We start from the raw sequence: 23,953 nt of genomic DNA on the forward strand, positions 1-23,953 counted from the left end.
CAATTTACAACAGAAGTATGTATAAAAACTTCTCTGAGCGCACAATACGTCGAACTTTGAAGTAGATGAACTCGATAGGAGACGACCACACCGGGTTTCACCTCTGTCAGTTAAAAACAGGAAACTGGGGCAACAGTGAACACAGGCTCACCGAAACAGGGCATCTGAAGACTGGAAGAATGTCGCCTGGTCTGAAGAATCTCGATTTCTGCTGCGACATGCAGGTGGTAGGACCAGACCTTTCGAATATAGTGGAACGAGGATTCACAGGTTAAATGTGCAGCCGACAAATCTGCAGCAACTGAATGATGTTGTCATATCAACATAGATCAGTATCTCAAAGGAATGCTTCCAGCACCTTGATGAATTCATAACAAGAATAATTCAAGCAGTTCTGGGGGAAAAGTTGGATAATATCCAGTACTAGAATGGTGTACCTAATAAAGTATCCACTGAGAATATCCAAAATCATAAATCCGTGATTGTCTTCTGATATATGCAGGCGGAGTGTTAACACCAATAAAACTGTATAACAAGTTTCAAAGACCATTAATCTCCACCCGCTCCGATCTAACATGTAAATAATAGATGTTTATTTCTAACTCTCAAAATCTTCTCCCTACTTCTTCCAACCTTCCTCGTTAATAAATTCAGTGCAAATATAGCCTTTCAGTTATTTATGTAAACATTAAAAAATATGGAAAAAACTGTGAGTGGTTCTCAGTAACACATGTTAGAAAATTTTTGTAAGAAAACTGGGAGTGTTTTGGCTACATCTGGAAACCAACATCACTTTAATGTATTATTATTATTATTATTATTATTATTATTATTATTATTATTATTATTATTATTATTATTATTATTATTATTAAATATTATATTCAAGAATGAAGAGTTAGACATGTGTGAATTACAGTGCACCTAAAGGAAAGGTAGTCAGGTTTGATCGAAGTGCGGGAAGGATAGCTCCAGTTTCTTGGTTCATAGGATGTATGCACCCAGAAGTATGTCTCTCTCTCACCAAACTAAATTTACTTGACTCCGCATTTTACAGACTTTAATATTCTTGTCTGATGGTGAACACGTGACATGTAGTTGTAACGACTTTCATGTAGTAGACACACATTAAACACCTTTAACCAGCCAATCATCTGGGATGAAGAGTCCTTCACCGTCATCAACGTTGTTTTAGTGGAAGGAACAAACAAACCAACTGGACATTTGTTCTTAGTCTTCATAAATAAAAAACAAATGAAGGAATACTTTTTATTCTTACTGTTTAAGTATTAGGATGATAACAGTAACGGCAGTTTGTGTATACATAAAGGAAGTAAGTTAACAAGAAGGTCCATGAACGTGGTCACATTCACACTCATGCATATGTCTAATTTTTTGTCAAAAAAAAAAAAAAAAAAATTATTATATATATATATATATATATATATATATATATATATATATATATATATATATATATATATATATATATATATATATATATATATATATATATATATATATATATATATATATATATATATTTATCACACTGGCCGATTCCCACCAAGGCAGGGTGGCCCGAAAAAGAAAAACTTTCACCATCATTCACTCCATCACTGTCTTGCCAGAAGGGTGCTTTACACTACAGTTTTTAAACTGCAACATTAACACCCCTCCTTCAGAGTGCAGGCACTGTACTTCCCATCTCCAGGACTCAAGTCCGGCCTGCCGGTTTCCCTGAACCCCTTCATAAATGTTACTTTGCTCACACTCCAACAGCACGTCAAGTATTAAAAACCATTCGTCTCCATTCACTCCTATCAAACACGCTCATGCACGCCTGCTGGAAGTCCAAGCCCCTCGCACACAAAACCTCCTTTACCCCCTCCCTCCAACCTTTCCTAGGCCGACCCCTACCCCGCCTTCCTTTCACTACAGACTGATACACTCTTGAAGTCATTCTGTTTCGCTCCATTCTCTCTACATGTCCGAACCACCTCAACAACCCTTCCTCAGCCCTCTGGACAACAGTTTTGGTAATCCCGCACCTCCTCCTAACTTCCAAACTACAAATTCTCTGCATTATATTCACACCACACATTGCCCTCAGACATGACATCTCCACTGCCTCCAGCCTTCTCCTCGCTGCAACATTCATCACCCATGCTTCACACCCATATAAGAGTGTTGGTAAAATATACTCTCATACATTCCCCTCTTTGCCTCCAAGGACAAAGTTCTTTGTCTCCACAGACTCCTAAGTGCACCACTCACCCTTTTCCCCTCATCAATTCTATGATTCACCTCATCCTTCATAGACCCATCCGCTGACACGTCCACTCCCAAATATCTGAATACATTCACCTCCTCCATACTCTCTCCCTCCAATCTGATATCCAATCTTTCATCACCTAATATTTTTGTTATCCTCATAACCTTACTCTTTCCTGTATTCACTTTTAATTTTCTTCTTTTGCACACCCTACCAAATTCATCCACCAATCTCTGCAACTTCTCTTCAGAATCTCCCAAGAACACAGTGTCATCAGCAAAGAGCAACTGTGACAACTCCCACTTTATGTGTGATTCTTTATCTTTTAACTCCACGCCTCTTGCCAAGACCCTCGCATTTACTTCTCTTACAACCCCATCTATAAATATATTAAACAACCACGGTGACATCACACATCCTTGTCTAAGGCCTACTTTTACTGGGAAATAATTTCCCTCTTTCCTATGTACTCTAACTTGAGCCTCACTATCCTCGTAAAAACTCTTCACTGCTTTCAGTAACCTACCTCCTACACCATACACCTGCAACATCTGCCACATTGCCCCCCTATCCACCCTGTCAAACGCCTTTTCCAAATCCATAAATGCCACAAAGACCTCTTTAGCCTTATCTAAATACTGTTCACTTATATGTTTCACTGTAAACACCTGGTCCACACACCCCCTACCTTTCCTAAAGCCTCCTTGTTCATCTGCTATCCTATTCTCAGTCTTACTTTTAATTCTTTCAATAATAACTCTACCATACACCTTACCAGGTATACTCAACAGACTTATCCCCCTATAATTTTTGCACTCTCTTTTGTCCCCTTTGCCTTTATACAAAGGAACTATGCATGCTCTCTGCCAATCCCTAGGTACCTTACCCTCTTCCATACATTTATTAAATAATTGCACTAACCACTCCAAAACTATATCCCCACCTGCTTTTAACATTTCTATCTTTATCCCATCAATCCCGGCTGCCTTACCCCCTTTCATTTTACCTACTGCCTCACGAACTTCCCCCACACTCACAACTGGCTCTTCCTCACTCCTACAAGATGTTATTCCTCCTTGCCCTATACACGAAATCACAGCTTCCCTATCTTCATCAACATTTAACAATTCCTCAAAATATTCCCTCCATCTTCCCAATACCTCTAACTCTCCATTTAATAACTCTCCTCTCCTATTTTTAACTGACAAATCCATTTGTTCTCTAGGCTTCCTTAACTTGTTAATCTCACTCCAAAACTTTTCTTATTTTCAATAAAATTTGTTGATAACATCTCACCCACTCTCATTTGCTCTCTTTTTACATTGCTTCACCACTCTCTTAACCTCTCTCTTTTTCTCCATATACTCTTCCCTCCTTGCATCACTTCTACTTTGTAAAAACTTCTCATATGCTAACTTTTTCTCCCTTACTACTCTCTTTACATCATCATTCCACCAATCGCTCCTCTTCCCTCCCGCACCCACTTTCCTGTAACCACAAACTTCTGCTGAACACTCTAACACTACATTTTTAAACCTACCCCATACCTCTTCGACCCCATTGCCTATGCTCTCATTATCCCATCTATCCTCCAATAGCTGTTTATATCTTTCCCTAACTGCCTCCTCTTTTAGTTTATAAACCTTCACTGTTTTTAAGGTAAATAATAGCGTAGGTAGAGTGGGTCTAATGGGTCGTTTTATTGGCGCACAATTCCAGGTCCAGGTGGTGCATTAAATGAACCTGATATTCCAGCCCCAAAGGAACCGTGTGGGGAAGACAATGATACAGGCATCACCATCAGCACTTGCTGTAAGCCGTTCTTGTCAACGATGAAAGAAATCTTAAGTACTTTACCATCGTCGAGAATGAACCTGTAAATATAGGAAAATATTGATAGATTCTCTCTCTCTCTCTCTCTCTCTCTCTCTCTCTCTCTCTCTCTCTCTCTCTCTCTCTCTTTATGTATATATATATATATATATATATATATATATATATATATATATATATATATATATATATATATATATATATATATATATATATATATATATATATGTTTCAGAACTTCGGCAGTCTCTTACCAATGCAAGGTGACCCAAAAAAGAAAGAAACGCTGTCACCATCATTCACACATAATCACTGTCTTTGCAGAGGCACCAAGATATGACATTTAGATATGACTCCAAACAGCTAGTATCACCACACTCATATCCTGCTCTTCTTCACTCCTAAAAGATTTTATACTTCCCTGCCTAATGTATGAAATTACTTCCTACCTCTTTTCAACAGTTCCTCATAATATTCCTGCCATCTTCCCAATACCTCCAACTCCCCATCTACTAACTTCCTTATTCTCTTATTAATCGTCAAATCCATTTGTTTCTTAACGTGTTTGTCTCACTCCAAATTTTTTCTTATTCTCAGAAAAAAATTGTTGATAGTGCCTCTCCCACTCTGTCATTTTCTCTCCTTTTGCACTCTCTCACCACTCTCTTCACTTTTCTTTTACTCTCCATATACTCCGCCCTTCTTCTGCACTGTATAAACCTCTTTTAAGCTATCTTTCTTTGATCACCCCTCTTACCTCATCTTTCCACCAATCACTCATCTTTCTTCTTGCACCCACCCTTCTGTTGTCACAATCTTCTGACCTGCTTTCTATCACTGCTTTTTTAACCCTATCCCACCCATCTTCAGCCCCCACACAACCTATACTCTCCCTAGCTAGCCCACCTTTCTCCCAATAGTTGCTTATATCTCATTCTAACTTCCTCCTCTCTTAGTTTACAAACTTGCGCCAAACTCATGCTTGCTATTGCCATTTTCCTTTTACCCCAGCTACCTCATACTCTAACTGTAGCTACAAGATGAAGATCTGATATATTTGTTGCCTCTATATAAACATGCACATCTTGAAGTCTACCCATCAACCTTTTATCCACCAATATGTAATATCATATACTGTATACTTATTTATCCTCTTTTTCTTAAAATATGTATTACTTATTACCAAACCTCTTAGGTCTTACACCACAAGTACTCTCTTATTTGATTCAAAACTCCTCAGGGACCCACTCAACATCTTCGAAAATCTCTCTCTCTCTCCCTCCTCTACACTTCTCTCTTCTCCAGAAGCATAAACACTTGCTATGACTCACTTTTTACATCCGGCCCTTATTTTACTCCATATAATTATATATATATACATATATGTCGTGCCGAATATGTAAAACTGGTCAGTTAGCAAGAACTCATTTAAAATTAAGTCCTTTCTGAAATTTTCTCTTATACTTTTAAAGATATATTTTTTTCATTAATATTAATGTAAAAAATTTTAATTTTGCACCAAAAGAATCTTAGAAAACTTACCTAACCTTATTATAACGAGAGCAATTTATTTGAGCCTAACCAAACTAAATATATTTTAAATACGTTTGCAATAATTTAGTACTAAACAAACACAATCAAATATATTTTTTTCGTTAGGTTCAGAATGATTTTGGCGAAATTATTGCATACACAAATTTTCACTTGTCCTATATGGCAAGATGAGCGTTGCTATTTAAGCCAAGATCGCAAGTTCTGCCAATTCGGCACGACATATATATATATATATATATATATATATATATATATATATATATATATATATATATATATATATATATATATATATATATATGGGACAAGAGAAAGGTGGCAACAACAAGTATGAGGGAAGTAAAAGTGTATAAACTAAGGGAGGAGGAAGTTCGGGTGAGATATAAGCGACTGTTGGCCGAAAGGTGGGCTAGTGCAAAGATGAGTAGTGGGGGAGGGGGGTTGAAGAGGGTTGGATGAGTTTTAAAAATGCAGTATTAGAATGTGGGGCAGAAGTTTGTGGTTATAGGAGGGTGGGTGCAGGAGGAAAGAGGAGTGATTGGTGGAATGATGAAGTAAAGGGTGTGATAAAAGAGAATAAGTTGGCTTATGAGAGGTTTTTACAAAGCAGAAGTGTTATGAGAAGAGCAGAGTATATGGAGAGTAAAAGAAAGGTGAAGAGAGTGGTGAGAGAGTGCAAAAGGAGAGCAGATGATAGAGTGGGAGAGGTACTGTCAAGAAATTTTAATGAAAATAAGAAAAAAATTTGGAGTGAGTTCAACAAGTTAAGAAAGCCTAGGGAAAGTATGGATTTGTCAGTTAAAAACAGAGTAGGGGAGTTAGTAGATGGGGAGATGGAGGTTTTGCGAAGATGGCGAGAATATTTTGAGGAACTTTTAAATGTTGAGGAAGAAAGGGAGGCGGTAATTTCATGCACTGGCCAGGGAGGTATACCATCTTTAAGGAGTGAAGAAGAGCATAATGTAAGTGTGGGGGAGGTACGTGAGGCATTACGTAGAATGAAAGGGGGTAAAGCACCTGGAACTGATGGGATCATGACAGAAATGTTAAAAGCAGGGGGAGGGGGATATAGTGTTGGAGTGGTTGGTACTTTTGTTTAATAAATGTATGAAAGAGGGGAAGGTACCTAGGGAATGGCGGAGAGCATGTATAGTCCCTTTATATAAAGGGAAAGGGGACAAAAGAGATTGTAAAAATTATAGAGGAATAAGTTTACTGAGTATACCAGGAAAAGTGTACGGTAGGGTTATTATTGAAAAATTAAAGGTAAGACAGAATGTAGGATTGCGGATGAGCAAGGAGGTTTCAGAGTGGGTAGGGAATGTGTAAATCAAGTGAAGCATATATGTGAACAGTATTTAGATAAAGGTAGGGAAGTTTTTATTGCATTTATGGATTTAGAAAAGGCATATGATAGAGTGGATAGGGGAGCAATGTGGCAGATGTTGCAAGTATATGGAATAGGTGGTAAGTTACTAAATGCTGTAAAGAGTTTTTATGAGGTTAGGGTGTGTAGAAGAGAGGAGACTACTTCCCGGTAAAAGTAGGTCTTAGACAGGGATGTGTAATGTCACCATGGTTGTTTAATATATTTATAGATGGGGTTGTAAAAGAAGTAAATGCTAGGTGTTCGGGAGAGGGGTGGGATTAAATTTGGGGAGGGAATCAAATACAAATGGGAATTGACACAGTTACTTTTTGCTGATGATACTGTGCTTATGGGAGATTCTAAAGAAAAATTGCAAAGGTTAGTGGATGAGTTTGGGAATGTGTGTAAAGGTAGAAAGTTGAAAGTGAACATAGAAAAAAGTAAGGTGATGAGGATATCAAATGATTTAGATAAAGAAAAATTGGATATCAAATTGGGGAGGAGGAGTATGGAAGAAGTGAATGTTTTCAGATACTTGGGAGTTGACGTGTCGGCGGATGGATTTATGAAGGATGAGGTTAATCATAGAATTGATGAGGGAAAAAAGGTGAGTAGTGCGTTGAGGTATATGTGGAGTCAAAAAACGTTATCTATGGAGGCAAATAAGGGAATGTATGAAAGTATAGTAGCACAACACTCTTATAGGGGTGTGAAGCTTGGGTTGTGAATGCAGCAGCGAGAAGGAGGTTGGAGGCAGTGGAGATGTCCTGTCTAAGGGCAATGTGTGGTGTAAATATTATGCAGAAAATTCTGAGTGTGGAAATTAGGAGAAGGTGTGGCGATAATAAAAGTATTAGTCAGAGAGCTGAGGAGGGGTTGTTGAGGTGGTTTGGTCATTTAGACAGAATGGATCAAAGTAGAATGAAATGGAGAGCATTTAAATCTGTAGGAGAAGGAAGGCGGGGTAGGGGTCGTCCTCGGAAAGGTTGGAAGGAAGGGGTAAGGGAGGTTTTGTGGGCGAAGGGCTTGGACTTCCAGTAGGCGTGCATGAGCGTGTTCGACAGGAGTGAATGGAGACGAATGGTATTTGGGACCTGACGATCTGTTGGAGTGTGAGCAGGGTAATATTTAGTGAAGGGATTCAGGGAAACCGGTTATTTTTTATATAGCCGGACTTGAGTCCTGAAAATGGGAAGTACAATGCCTGCACTCTAAAGGAGGGGTTCGGGATATTGGCAGTTTGGAGGGATATGTTGTGTATCTTTATACGTATATGCTTCTAAACTGTTGTGTTCTGAGCACCTCTGCAAAAACAGTGATTATGTGCGAGTGAGGTGAAAGTGTTGAATAATGATGAAAGTATTTTCTTTTTGTGGATTTTCTTTCTTTTTGGGTCACCCTGACTTGTTGAATATATATATATAGATATATATATATATATATATATATATATATATATCCTCCATGGGGAAGTGGAACAGAATTCTTCCTCCTGTAAGCCATGCGTGTTGTAAGAGGCAACTAAAATGCCAGGGGCAAGGGGGCTAGTAACCTCTTCTCCTGTATATATTACTAAATGTAAAAGGAGAAACTTTCGTTTTTCCTTTTGGGCCACCCTGCCTTGGTGGGATACGGCCGATGTGTTGAAAGAAAGAAAGAATGTATATATATGTATATATATGTATGTATGTATATATATGTATATGTATGTATGTATATATATGTATATGTATGTATGTATATATATGTATATGTATGTATGTATATATATGTATATATATGAGAGAGAGAGAGAGAGAGAGAGAGAGAGAGAGAGAGAGAGAGAGAGAGAGAGAGAGAGAGAGAGAGAGAGAGAGAGAGAGAGAGAGAGAGAGAGAGAGAGAGAGAGAGAGAGAGAGAGAGAGAGAGAGGGTTGGTGAGGATAAAAACTGTTCAGTGACGTAGTACTACTTACAACACATTAGTACAAGTAAGCCAACTCCTCCACTGAAGTGAATATAAGCAATATCAGTGATATTAAGTGTGGTATGTTGAAGGCATGGTGTGAGGGGACTGGCAGGCCTTAGGAGTGTCTTCACTATTGCCTTCAGAGTGAGCGTCTAATATTATGTGTGTTTTGTGCTATGTACTAGCATCTGGTGCTTTATAACAACGTGGCTGGTACAATGCAACACAGTGATTTGTGTAACATCTTCCTTTAGTGGAAAAGTGGACAGCATAAACAGTGTTTATTAAGTGATAGTGAGAAGGCAACACTTCCAGCTAGTGGCCCACTGCCGCCCGCCCTCACTACCCACCGGCTATAAACACCCCCACCCACCCACACTCCACCCCACCCACCCTCTCTCTCTCCTGTGAACTTCAAATTATACAAGCCTCCTCTGGGATGACTTCACACCGCAAAATAGCAAGATTATCTACGCTATCTGGCTATTGTCCCAGTAGATACTGCAGTGTTTGTGGGTATACCACAAGGGACAAAGATCTTCTTGGATGTAAAGAGCCTACTTGTTCCAACTACTGCCACACAGATTGCACTCCAGAAGAAGAATTTTGTTGCAGCCAGGTTGAAAATTTCAGAAAATTTAAGGATATCCATAATCCTGTGGTATATGTGGATACAAGCCTGGAGCTACAGGAGGAAGGTTCAGAAGTCCTACCTCAGGGACTCCTGTCCAAAGATCAAGACTGCCCTCTTGGGCTGTGTTGTAAAGTTGCAGCTAAGATAATCCATCACAGGGAAGCACTTCATGAGCTCCTCAAATCATTAGATAACCTACAAGCTATTGTAGAAGGCCAGTGCAAGCCTACATCAAGTGACGCAAGTTGCTCAGCTGATGGTGACACTATTGACAAAGACTGGAAGTCCCACACTGAGCTTAACTCAGGGGTAAACATCTGGTGGAATTCTGTCATCGCTAAGGTCCCACAGACTGACAGATTTCAAAACACTACCTTTGGGAATTCTAACACAATTCCTCTGACCACCACAGAGGGAACAAATCCTCTTCCCAGCAACGAGGGAAGCCTTGGATCTGTTAATTCTCCTTCACCTGACATCTCTGCTTCAGCCACTGCCAGTCTACTTGACAGTGCACATACCATCCCTGATCCTACACCTGTCAGCACACCTGCCGATACTATTCTAGAATCTGGTAGTAGTGCTTCGACAGCAAGCTCTGAGCCAGGAGTTTCTCCACCAGAGAACGGTGCAGTTAGTGATCAGGGAACTATCACTGCACCTGATCACCTGCTACGCCGAAGTACGAACAGCAGGGACACATCTGTCAGAACTGGTAGAGGGCGGGGTAGAGGACGTGGAGGAGGACGTGGTGGAGGAAGACATCTACAGCCGTCTCACCCTCCACTAACACAGTTCCAGCGGCAGAATCCGAGGACAAATCTGCGAAACACAGGAGGTACAACAAATCCTAGTCCACCCTCCCAGGCACCTAGGCTGTGCTCTCGCTGTCACCGGAAGGGGCACTCTGCCAACAACTGCCTGCGAGATACCAGTGTAACTACTGCTACAAGAAAGGACATAAGGAGGACCAGTGTCGGAAGAAAAAGGAACTTGACAGACAGGGCCACCTGTTTAGAGACCTGTTCTCAGAACAAACCAGCAGGATCTCTGAATTGGTAAACACTCTCACACGTCACCCACTTAGCTACTCCTATCCCAGCCCATCAGGTGGGATTGGGCCTTATACAAGACCACAGACCTACATCCCTGCAGCTGCCTCAGTACCCTACCTCTCTCAAGGGCAGGCACCTTACATTCCCTACACACCCACCACCTCAAGCTGACCACTTCATCATGAGGAGCCAGTCTATCAGCATCCTGTCGGCCAACATTAGAGGTTTCATTACTAATGTTGGAGAGCTCACACATAGCTTTGTGAACACTCGACGTCCCGACATGATAGCTGTTGTTGAAACATTTTTGGATGACAGGACTCCAGAAAATTTTGCAAGAATTGCTGGCTACACCTCATGGATGAGAAGAGACAGGCAAGGGCAAGGAGGTGGTGTTGCTGTGTGCTTCTCTAAAAGTGTTCATGCCCAGCACATAGATGTTGCCACCCCTACACATCTTGAAATGATGTTCTTCAAGCTCTGTATAAACACTAGTACCTCTGTACTAGCATGTGCAATGTACAGACCTCAGTGGCAACATGCAGACCCTATCAACTTCCTAATGGAAAATATTGACTCCCTTCTGCTACAACACAACTGTCAACATATTATAATTGTTGGTGACCTCAACCAGCACCTTATACAGAGGGACTTTGATGACCTTCTTTCAGTGTTTGACATGAGAAACTTTGTTGATTTCCCTACTCATATCTCTGGCTCCTCCCTTGACCCAGTAGTGAGTGATCTGGCAGAAGGCATAGTCACTTGTCAACCCCTCGGCTACGTTGGATCGTCTGACCACAAGGCTGTTTTTACCACACTTAAGATCCCAACAGAACGAGGTGAGGAGTCCACACGCACAACCTGGCTATGGGAAAGAGGTAATTGGCCAGCCCTTTGCTCTGAGCTCGCCACCACCGACTGGAATGCTCTTCTCCAGGGGGATGTTGACAACCAAGTGAAAGCCTTCACTGGACACATCCTTAATCTGCAACAAGAACACATTCCTCACCGGCAATATGTGACAAAGCCTACAGATCAGCCTTGGTTTGGCTTTCGTTGTAGAGAGGCTGCTACTGCTAAGTACAAAGCATGGCGAAGGTATAAGAGACATCCTACCACCTATAACAGGAACTTGCACATGCAAGCCTGTAGGCATATGGGTGATGTTCAAAAGTGGGCCATTACTAAATGGGAGGTGGACACTAAAAGAAAGTTAGCATCAGGTAGGGTAGGCTCCAAAACCTGGTGGTCCCTGGTCAAGGACAGACAAGGTTATCTGCCTGATGAACTTATTCCACCTCTAAATCGACAGGATGGGACCACCTCTACTAGTAGTCAAGAGAAGGCGGACCTCTTTGCTGAACACTTTGCTACCAAAATGCAAGTTCCTGATCCAGCAAGGGACCCTCCTTGGCTAGCTGCAAGAACTGTGTCAAAACTGTCAGTGGTGACAATAAGGCAGGAGGAGGTGCATTTCCTTCTTAAATCACTTGACCAAGAAAAGGCTGTGGGCCCAGACAAGTTGAGCCCAAGATTGTTGAGAAGATGTGCAGACCAGCTAGCAGCACCTCTAACTCGCATCTTTCAGCACTGCCTAGTACAGTGTAAATGGCCCTCTCCATGGAAAGAGGCAAATGTAGTCCCTGTTCACAAAAAGAAGAGCAGAGCAGAAATCAGCAACTACAGACCAGTGTCACTCCTGTCAATCACTGGTAAGATCCTTGAGACAATAATCTCAAGACAAATGACAGATTTTTTTGACTACCACTCACTACTTTGTGATCGTCAATATGGCTTCAGGAAAGGTTACTCTGCTGCTGATCTGTTGTTAAACCTCTCCACTAAGTGGCACCAGTCACTGGATGAATCCAAAGTCAGCTGTGTGGTAGCACTGGACATTGCTGGCGCTTTCGACCGGGTGTGGCACCAGGGCCTCTTAGCAAAACTTCAAGCACTGGGAATTGCAGGCTCTACGCTATGTCTCCTCAGTGATTACCTTCATGGTAGATCTCTAAGTGTAGTCCTCAATGGAACGGAATCAGCAAGGCATCCTATTGGGGCAAGCGTTCCACAAGGAAGTGTGCTGGGTCCACTGTTATGGAATGTCTACTTCAACGACCTTCTTCATCTCATCCCAGAATCACAAGCATATGCAGACGACTGTACACTGACATTCACTTATCCAAGAGAAGAAATGCCAGCTGCTCTAAGCTACATCAATCACCAGCTGAGAGCTATATCAGCTTGGGGAAATAGATGGCAAGTAACATTTGCACCTGAAAAAACGCAAATGATGTTCGTCTCTAGGCACCATGATGGTAATGCTGGCGCAGTAGTAAGGATGAATGGGACGATGTTGGCACCTGGAGAAGAAGTTGATATCCTTGGGGTGAAATTTGACTCCAAACTAACCATGAAGAACCATGTTGTAAATCTTGCAAACAAGGCAGCCAGGAAGCTTACAGCACTTCGCCGTATCTCGCATCTGCTTGACAGTAGGGGTTGCAAGATCCTGTACGAGGCACAAGTACGCTCACACCTTGAGTATGCTCCACTTTCTTGGTTTGCCTGCCCCCCCTCTCATCTGCGACTGCTTGACAGAGTAGAGAACAGAGCAAGACGTCTCATCTCTCGCCTGGACCCATCCTGGATAGATCTGTCATTTCAGCAGAGCCTTCAACATAGGAGGGATGTGGGTGGCCTTACTGTTATGTACAAGGCCAATATTGTCAAAATACCACACTTGGATCCACTTCGAGGACAGCGTGAAACAAGCTTTTATGCCACAAGACGGGCAGAAAGCAGCAACTTCACTCTGGCTGTACCCTTCTCCAGAACATCACTCCATCTGAGATCATACATACCCAGGATGACTCGAGTATGGAACACATTCGTACAGCATAATGATGTCAACGAGATAACGTCAGTTGATCAAATGAAAATGCTGGCCCACAGATGGCTCCAACTTCATCCTGTTCCCTACTTGTATGTCTCATAACAAAAATGCTTTCAAATGAGCTGATGTAGGTAACAGCTCTTAGCTTGCCAATAAAGTTAGGAATCCTTAACCTGTAAATAGCTGTCAATAAAGCTAGGGATCCTTAACCTTGTCAAACCCTGTGTAAAAAAAAAAAAAAAAAAAAAAAAAAAAAAAAAAAAAAAAGAGAGAGAGAGAGAGAGAGAGAGAGAGAGAGAGAGAGAGAGAGAGAGAGAGAGAGAGAGAGAGAGAGAGAGAGAGAGAGAGAGAGAGAGAGAGAGAGAGAGAGAGAGAGAGAGAGAGAGAGAGAGAAGAAAATATTCCCTGAGGTACGTTTATTGACTTCTCTGAGGATGAGGGTCACCAGTAAAGTTCTAGGGGTGGTACCTCCCTAAGTATTCAGATATTTAGGAGTGGACGTGTCAGCAGATGGGTCTATGAAGGATGAGGTGAATCATAGAATTGATGAGGGGAAAAGGGTGAGTGGTGCACTGAGGAGTCTGTGGAGACAAAGAACTTTGTCCGTGAAAGCAAAGAGGGGAATGTATGAGAGTATAGTGGTACCAACACTGTTGTATGGGTGTGAAGCTTGGGTGACGAATGTTGCAACGAGGAAGAAGCTGGAGGCAGTGGAGATGTCATGTCTGAGGGTAATCTATGATGTGAATATAATGTAGAGAATTCGTAGTTTAGAAATTAGGAGGAGGTGCGGGATTACGAAAACTATTATCCAGAGGGCTGAGGAGGGGTTTTTGAGGTGGTTCTGACGTGTTGAGAGGATGAAACAAAATTGAATGGCTTTGAGAGTGTATAAATCTGTAGTGTAGGGAAGGCGGGGTAGGGGTCGGCCTGGGAAAGGTTTTAGGGAGGGGGTAAAAGAGGTTTCGTGTGTGAGGGACTTGGACTTAAAGCATGCATGCGTGAGCGTGTTTGATAGGAGTGAATGGAGACAAATAGTTTTTAGAACTTGACGTGCTGTTGGAATGTGAGCAAGGTAATATTTATGAAGGGATTCAGGGAAACTGGCAGGCCGGACTTGAGTCCTGGAGATAGGAAGTACAGTGTCTCCTCTCTGAAGGAGGGGTGTTAATGTTGCAGTTTTATAACCGTAGTGTAAGCACGCCTCTGGCAAGACGATGATGGAGAAAATGATGATGAAAGTTTTTCGTTTTCAGGCCACCCTGCCTTGGTGGGAAACGGCCCATGTGTTAATCACAATTTCTGAAGAATAATATTACGGTATATTTACGTATATAAGCCCTGCACGTTGACGAGCCTCGCAGAGCCAGAGGAGCCAGAGACATGAACTTTGATGCCGTTGTCAGCCTCGATAGCGTAATCGAAATTACCATCTGAGTCTTCGAACTTATGCTTGGTGAGTTCAAGTCGTGTTCCTTTGCCCTGAGGGGCGGCGAGGACGACGGAGACCAGGTAGGCAATAATGATCTGTGGGAGACACAATAAACATTAGTTGGTAAAATGGCACAACTTAATTAAACCGTATCCTGAACACAGTAACTTATTTGTCCTGAGATGTGACATGCTCTGTGAAGCGTATTCCTCAGATACATCCCCACAGGTGCTGCTTTTGGATACATCGCCGTTGATGCTCATTACAGATCCGTTACCTTTTGTGTCATGTTCTGATTTATCATCATTTGAGTTATTTGTGGATACATCATGATCACCTTTGTAATTAGTTTCTGCCAAAAAGGTGCTTCGTTTGTGCTTGCTTATACAGTTAACTTTTCCTGTTACTGATCACCTACAAACATTGTGATATTTCCTGATACAAAAAAATGCGTTCCTGACTTTGCCATAGGCCCCATGGCATGATAACATGTGTTAGGCAGTTAGAAGCTTGTTCTCGTATATTCCATCCAGCCAGAGAATATAATCCAGTTGAGGAGTGATAATGAACTGAACGATAAGTGAAGAGAAAAGTCTGTAAGTGCATTAAATAAAGAACACTGTGAATCAAATTTCAAACAGCGAGTTCATCGGTAATTTGAGCTTATGGTGAACTAGTCTTAAATGTGATATTAGCTGAATACAAGCAGAAGTTTTAAGAATAAAGTATCAGGAATAATATATCTAAGGTTCTAAGGAAATCAAAATCACAGTTATGTTCAATCACAAGTAACCATTAATTAGTCTAATAAACTACATGACAGAATATGAGGTGGAGGAGCTAAAATAATTAAATAAAAGGTTATATGAGTGAAGGAACATCAAGCCAGTACCATCTTGACTGAGTGAAGACAACAAGGTAGGGTCTCATTAACAACGATTTTTAAGAGTAATGCCAAATATTCCCTGGGACTCCAGCAGGTGGAAACGGAAAGAAAATCGAGTTCACCTCCAAAACTCATCTACAGGAGATACGTATTATTGCTTATGCAAGAAGAGAGGCTATTTAAAAAAAACACTAGCCTTGTTTGCGAGCTCTGAACGACAAACATGTACTATTGCTCTAGTATATTAAAAAGAATTTACCACCAGGAATTTTAGCCAGCACCATCTTTATTCCCACCATCCCCATAACCTCTATACAAAACTCAAGATGTAAAGGAAAGTTGGAGTAGTTTGCATGGGAAACTCATCTAGGAAAATTAATTACACAGTTATATGAATGGATATGGTAAGATCTAAGATGTTAAAAACCATTAATGCTGGTGAAAATAGGTGGTGTAGAGAGGAGATTCGACTCACAAACACATCAATGCGTAGAAAATGGGATTTCATGCGCAGCAACACATGCACTCGCGAGGGTTTACAAGAAAAATTACAAGAAATATCATGAAAGGTGACCTAGAAAATGAACAATTAGCTATAAAACAGCCTAACTAACTCGCTGATCCGTAAACATTATGGGCAAAGCTTTTCTGCATACCACAGAAGCATTGCTAAAAATTATATCATATACACTGCAAAATATTAAATATTTCTTATTATATTAAGATATAAACATGATCATATAGAATATGACCATTATCATATATAATATGATAATGGTAGGAATTTACTGAAAAACGAGTACTCAGACCTAATAAAACATTAGATTAGCGGATGGTAGTAGAGAACCTTGACACTGGAGGAGACAGTAAGCGCTGCAAAAACTGGAATCTTTGGAAACTTTAAAATTAACGAAACACTGATGAAGGGAAGAGCGAGCGTAACCCAGCTTCTTTGTTGCTACTTACAGATATTCCCAGACATACACATACACACACACACACACACACACACACACACACACACACACACACACACACACACACACACACACACACACACACACACACACACACACACACACACACACACACGCACACACACCCACACACACACACACGCACACCCACACCCACACACACACACGCACACACACACACACACACAACTGGCTTCTCGAATTCAATCCAGCCAAATGCAAAGTCATGAAGATTGGGGAGGGGCAAAGAAGACCGCAGACAGAGTATAGGCTAGGTGGACAAAGACTACAGACCTCACTCAGGGAGAAAGACCTTGGGGTGACCATAACACCGAGCACATCACCGGAGGCACACATCAACCAAATAACCGCTGCAGCATACGGGCGCCTGGCAAACCTGAGAATAGCGTTCCGATACCTTAATAAGGAATCGTTCAAGACACTGTACACTGTGTATGTTAGGCCCATACTGGAGTATGCAGCACCAGTCTGGAACCCACACCTGGTCAAGCACGTCAAGAAGTTAGAGAAAGTACAAAGGTTTGCAACAAGGCTAGTCCCAGAGCTCAAGGGAATGTCGTACGAGGAAAGGTTAAGGGAAATCGAACTGACGACACTGGAGGACAGAAGGGTCAGGGGAGACATGATAACGACATACAAGATACTGTGGGGAATAGACAAGGTGGACAGAGACAGGATGTTCCAGAGAGGGGACACAGGGACAAGGGGTCACAACTGGAAGCTGAAGACTCAGACGAGTCACAGGGACGTTAGGAAGTATTTCTTCAGTCATAGAGTTGTCAGCAAGTGGAATAGCCTAGCAAGTAAAGTAGTGGAGGCAGGAACCATACATAGTTTTAAGAAGAGGTATGACAAAGCTCAGGAAGCAGAGAGAGAGAGGATCCAGTAGCGATCAGTGAAGAGGCGGGGCCAGGAGCTGAGTCTCGACCCCTGCAACCACAATTAGGTGAGTACAATTAGGTGAGTACACACACACACACACACACACACATACTCACACTCACACTCACACCCACACACACACACACACAAACACACACACACACACACACACACACACACACACACACACACACACACACACACACACACACACACACACACAAACACACACACACACACACACACACACACGCACACAGATATACACATACATATGGGTCATAGAAGATGAGGCAGGATTGTATGGTCCCGTGGGTTAGAGCGTCGTGAACTTTTGCTCACCATGAGGTGGGCTAAAAGAACACAGGTTCGATCCCCCGCTAGTCGCAAGTGTTGTAATTGAAATATATATATATATATATATATATATATATATATATATATATATATATATATATATATATATATATATGTGTGTGTGTGTGTGTGTGTGTGTGTGTGTGTGTGTGTGACTTATAACATTTGTAGTGGTAAATCACAAAAAAATATCTTTCTTTGAGACATCCAAGTTACAACTCAAGGAACAACACTCGAGGTCTGTGTAGGTCCTCCTCCTCTGCTCACACCTTCCTCACTTACCCCTCTCATTGCTTCTTGGATTGTGCGAGGAAAAAATTATTTCTGTTAGCTTTTATAGTAAACTAGCGACCTTCAGGTTGTAAGGTGGGAAGGAGGGTCACGTTGAATATGGTACTGGGAGAGGTCAGGGACAAATGAAAGTCTGATAAGAGAAAAAGAACTGACAAACATCAACACTCAAGATTAAAACTGTTTTTGAAAGAGTTCGTATGGAAGACGTTTTATCATTTGTTGTACCTGTTGTAACTTCATCTCATACGTTTGGAGACTCTTGGACCTATGGCAAGTGTGCTCTAAAGTTCCTCAAAGAGCTGGGTGAAAAACTCATCATAGAAACCAAGGATCACAGAGCGGCCAGCTTCCTCCTTCAGAGACTCAGTGTTGCGATCCAGAGGGAAAATGCCTGCAACATTCTGGGCACACGACCCACCACCAGGGAGCTGGACGAAGTGTTCGAGATGTAGGCTCTGAGATGTTATCTATGTTCTTCTACTCCCTATTGTACTTTTGTCTACCACGGATGGTGGTAGAGAACCTTGAGAAAAAGATCTATAAGAAACAGAGGAAATCTGCCAAATCAACGACTTATTAGAGATTTAAATGAACCAGAAATGATTGTACAAGAGGAGGAAAGAATTTTTGAATTGGAAAAAAGGATAACAACAAAGCGGAAGCACATCTTTTGTTCAAATCAGAAAAAAATCCTCAGTGTGAAAGAAAAGTATAAAATCACGTAACTGGAGGAAGAAATGTGTGTGATAATGTATGTAAAATTTAAAAGTAAATATATATATATATATATATATATATATATATATATATATATATATATATATATATATATATATATATATATATATATATATATATATATATATATATATATATATATATACATCAAAGCATTTTGAATTCATACTCTAAATGGCTACCAAATGAAGTGAAGGACATTATAACATTATAACATTTAAAGAGGAAGTCAATACAGAATGTTGACAAGAAGGCAAAATAACCAAAGTGTATAACAACATGCAACATAGGTACTAAAAAACATCATTGGAAAAACTGAAAAAATTGTCACCGAAATATCACATAAAACAAAGAGAAACTCCTATGCAACTTTGGCCAAGTTTAGAATAACATTTGTATAACTGACTAGCGGGGGTGGGGGGGGGGATTGAGGTAAGCAGATATACCTGTTATAACAAACATTTATCTAAAATTGAGATATACACTGGAAGAATGATGCCTTGGCAAAAAAAAAAAAAAAATTCAGTTGGACACACTAGAAAATGTTGTGAGACGAGCCACGTCAAGTTTCAGAAAAAAATATATCTAGAAGTATTGAAAAGGTTGACTTGGAGGGAAAGGTTTGACATGACAACTACGATCAAGATTAAAAAAGGATATGAAGACGAGGTGATATGGAAGACTTCCTAACTTATCAACTGGGGGAACAAGAGCTCACACTACATGTAATATAGATATAAAAAGAAGTCGAAATAATTCAAGAAAGGCTTTGTTTGCAAAGAAAGTTGTACAACATTGGAAGTGTTTACATAATGAAGGAAATAAGTGCTGCAACACTGGAGGAGATAGCAAGTGCTACAAACACCTGAGGAGATACTAAATATTATAACCACTGTAGGAGATAGTAAGTGATACAAACGCCGGAGTAGACAGTAAGTGCTAGAACACTGAATTATACAGTAAGTGCTAGAACACTGAATTATACAGTAAGTGCTAGAACACTGAATTATACAGTAAGTGCTAGAACACTGAATTATACAGTAAGTGCTAGAACACTGAATTATACAGTAAGTGCTAGAACACTGGAGGAGACAGTAAGTGCTAGAACACTGGAGGAGACAGTAAGTGCTAGAACACTGGAGGAGACAGTAAGTGCTAGAACACTGGAGGAGACAGTAAGTGCTAGAACACTGGAGGAGACAGTAAGTGCTAGAACACTGAATTATACAGTAAGTGCTAGAACACTGGAGGAGACAGTAAGTGCTAGAACACTGAATTATACAGTAAGTGCTAGAACACTGGAGGAGACAGTAAGTGCTAGAACACTGAATTATACAGTAAGTGCTAGAACACTGGAGGAGACAGTAAGTGCTAGAACACTGGAGGAAACAGTAAGTGCTAGAACACTGGAGGAGACAGTAAGTGCTAGAACACTGGAGGAGACAGTAAGTGCTAGAACACTGGAGGAGACAGTAAGTGCTAGAACACTGGAGGAGACAGTAAGTGCTAGAACACTGGAGGAGACAGTAAGTGCTAGAACACTGGAGGAGACAGTAAGTGCTAGAACACTGGAGGAGACAGTAAGTGCTAGAACACTGGAGGAGACAGTAAGTGCTAGAACACTGGAGGAAACAGTAAGTGCTAGAACACTGGAGGAGACAGTAAGTGCTAGAACACTGAATTATACAGTAAGTGCTAGAACACTGGAGGAGACAGTAAGTGCTAGAACACTGGAGGAGACAGTAAGTGCTAGAACACTGGAGGAGACAGTAAGTGCTAGAACACTGGAGGAGACAGTAAGTGCTAGAACACTGGAGGAGACAGTAAGTGCTAGAACACTGGAGGAGACAGTAAGTGCTAGAACACTGGAGGAGACAGTAAGTGCTAGAACACTGGAGGAGACAGTAAGTGCTAGAACACTGGAGGAGACAGTAAGTGCTAGAACACTGGAGGAGACAGTAAGTGCTAGAACACTGGAGGAGACAGTAAGTGCTAGAACACTGAATTATACAGTAAGTGCTAGAACACTGGAGGAGACAGTAAGTGCTAGAACACTGGAGGAGACAGTAAGTGCTAGAACACTGGGGGAGACAGTAAGTGCTAGAACACTGGAGGAGACAGTAAGTGCTAGAACACTGAATTATACAGTAAGTGCTAGAACACTGGAGGAGACAGTAAGTGCTAGAACACTGGAGGAGACAGTAAGTGCTAGAACACTGGAGGAGACAGTAAGTGCTAGAACACTGAATTATACAGTAAGTGCTAGAACACTGGAGGAGACAGTAAGTGCTAGAACACTGAATTATACAGTAAGTGCTAGAACACTGGAGGAGACAGTAAGTGCTAGAACACTGAATTATACAGTAAGTGCTAGAACACTGGAGGAGACAGTAAGTGCTAGAACACTGAATTATACAGTAAGTGCTAGAACACTGGAGGAGACAGTAAGTGCTAGAACACTGAATTATACAGTAAGTGCTAGAACACTGGAGGAGACAGTAAGTGCTAGAACACTGGAGGAGACAGTAAGTGCTAGAACACTGGAGGAGACAGTAAGTGCTAGAACACTGAATTATACAGTAAGTGCTAGAACACTGGAGGAGACAGTAAGTGCTAGAACACTGAATTATACAGTAAGTGCTAGAACACTGGAGGAGACAGTAAGTGCTAGAACACTGGAGGAGACAGTAAGTGCTAGAACACTGGAGGAGACAGTAAGTGCTAGAACACTGGAGGAGACAGTAAGTGCTAGAACACTGGAGGAGACAGTAAGTGCTAGAACACTGGAGGAGACAGTAAGTGCTAGAACACTGAATTATACAGTAAGTGCTAGAACACTGGAGGAGACAGTAAGTGCTAGAACACTGGAGGAGACAGTAAGTGCTAGAACACTGGAGGAGACAGTAAGTGCTAGAACACTGGAGGAGACAGTAAGTGCTAGAACACTGAATTATACAGTAAGTGCTAGAACACTGGAGGAGACAGTAAGTGCTAGAACACTGGAGGAGACAGTAAGTGCTAGAACACTGAATTATACAGTAAGTGCTAGAACACTGGAGGAGACAGTAAGTGCTAGAACACTGGAGGAGACAGTAAGTGCTAGAACACTGAATTATACAGTAAGTGCTAGAACACTGGAGGAAACAGTAAGTGCTAGAACACTGGAGGAGACAGTAAGTGCTAGAACACTGAATTATACAGTAAGTGCTAGAACACTGGAGGAGACAGTAAGTGCTAGAACACTGGAGGAGACAGTAAGTGCTAGAACACTGGAGGAGACAGTAAGTGCTAGAACACTGGAGGAGACAGTAAGTGCTAGAACACTGGAGGAGACAGTAAGTGCTAGAACACTGGAGGAGACAGTAAGTGCTAGAACACTGGAGGAAACAGTAAGTGCTACAAACACTGGGTGAGATATTAAGTAATGCAAACACTGGAATCATTGAAAACTTTAAAGTTAACGAATCACTGATGACAGGAAGAGCGAGCGAAGCCCATGTTACAACCCTCGAGGGCTGCGTAGGTCCTCTTCCTTCTCTGCTCACATCTTCCTTACTTACGCCTCTCATTGCTTCTTGGATTGTGTTATGTAAAAATGCTTTCTGTTAGCTTTTATAGTACTCTAGTGGCCTTCAGGTTCGTGTTTCTACTTACCATTTGTGCATGCTGAGCACAGAAGATGAAAGGGAGAGTTACACTGAATATAGTACTAGGAGAGGTCAGGGACAAATGGAAGCCAGATAGGAGGAAAAGAACCGCCAAACAACTACACTCAAGACTAAAAAAGATTTGAGAGATGTGATATGGAAGACTTTTTAACTTATCTGTTGTTAGAAAGGATCCAATTTATATATAATCTAAAGATAAAATGCTGCTGAAAGAATACAAGAAAAGTTTTCTTACCTGCAGTATACTGGAAGATATTTTGGGGTGTAACGCCTCCGCTGTCCAGTCCATGAACAAGCCTCCAGGTGGATCAGGGCCTGATCAACTAGGCTGTTACTGCTGGTCGTACGCAAACCAACGTACAAACCTCAACCTGGCCGGTCAGGTACTGACTTTAGGTGCCAGTTCAGCTTCCTCTTGAAGACAGCCAGGGGTCTATTGGTAATCCCCCTTGTGGATGCTGGGAGGTATTTGAACAGCCTTGGCCCCTGACACTTACTGTGCTCCCTTTAGCGTACCCGTGGAACTCCTGCTTTTCGTTGGTAGCGTCCAGTCAGACGACGAAGACGATCTGTAAGAGACACGACAGATGGTGGCTGATAAAATGCAAGAAACTCTCTCTGCTCCTTGACACAATATATTTTCTCTACTGAGATGTGACACACACTGGGTGGCACATTCACTAGATACATCCCCAGAGATGTTACTTGCAGAAAAATTACCATAGGTCCTACTGATTTATTTAACATCATTGGTCCTACTCGTGGATACATCATCATCGGTATTACTTATGAATAAAGTATTATCACCTTCGTTATTACTCTGCAAAAGCGTAATTTTTTTTCCTGGTACTTGAATACCTACAGACTTCTTGATATTTACTAATACAGAATTCATTACTGTTTTAGCCACGGGCTCTCTGGTATGATTACGTGTTGTGATGGTATTGGTTGAATTACCGACAATATGTTAGGTAAAAGGACACTTGTTCAACGGATATGACTTATTGTTGTAGCAACGTTTCGCTCTCCAGGAGCCTTGACAAAGGGTGGTCACAGAGTGATCACCCTTCTAGGGAGCTGCCTTGTTGCCGGTGATGGGCTCTTAAGCCAAAGAACTGGAGCTATTTTCACT

Source organism: Cherax quadricarinatus, chromosome 19 (assembly GCF_038502225.1).
Source record: "Cherax quadricarinatus isolate ZL_2023a chromosome 19, ASM3850222v1, whole genome shotgun sequence".
Classification (NCBI taxonomy): domain Eukaryota; kingdom Metazoa; phylum Arthropoda; class Malacostraca; order Decapoda; family Parastacidae; genus Cherax; species Cherax quadricarinatus.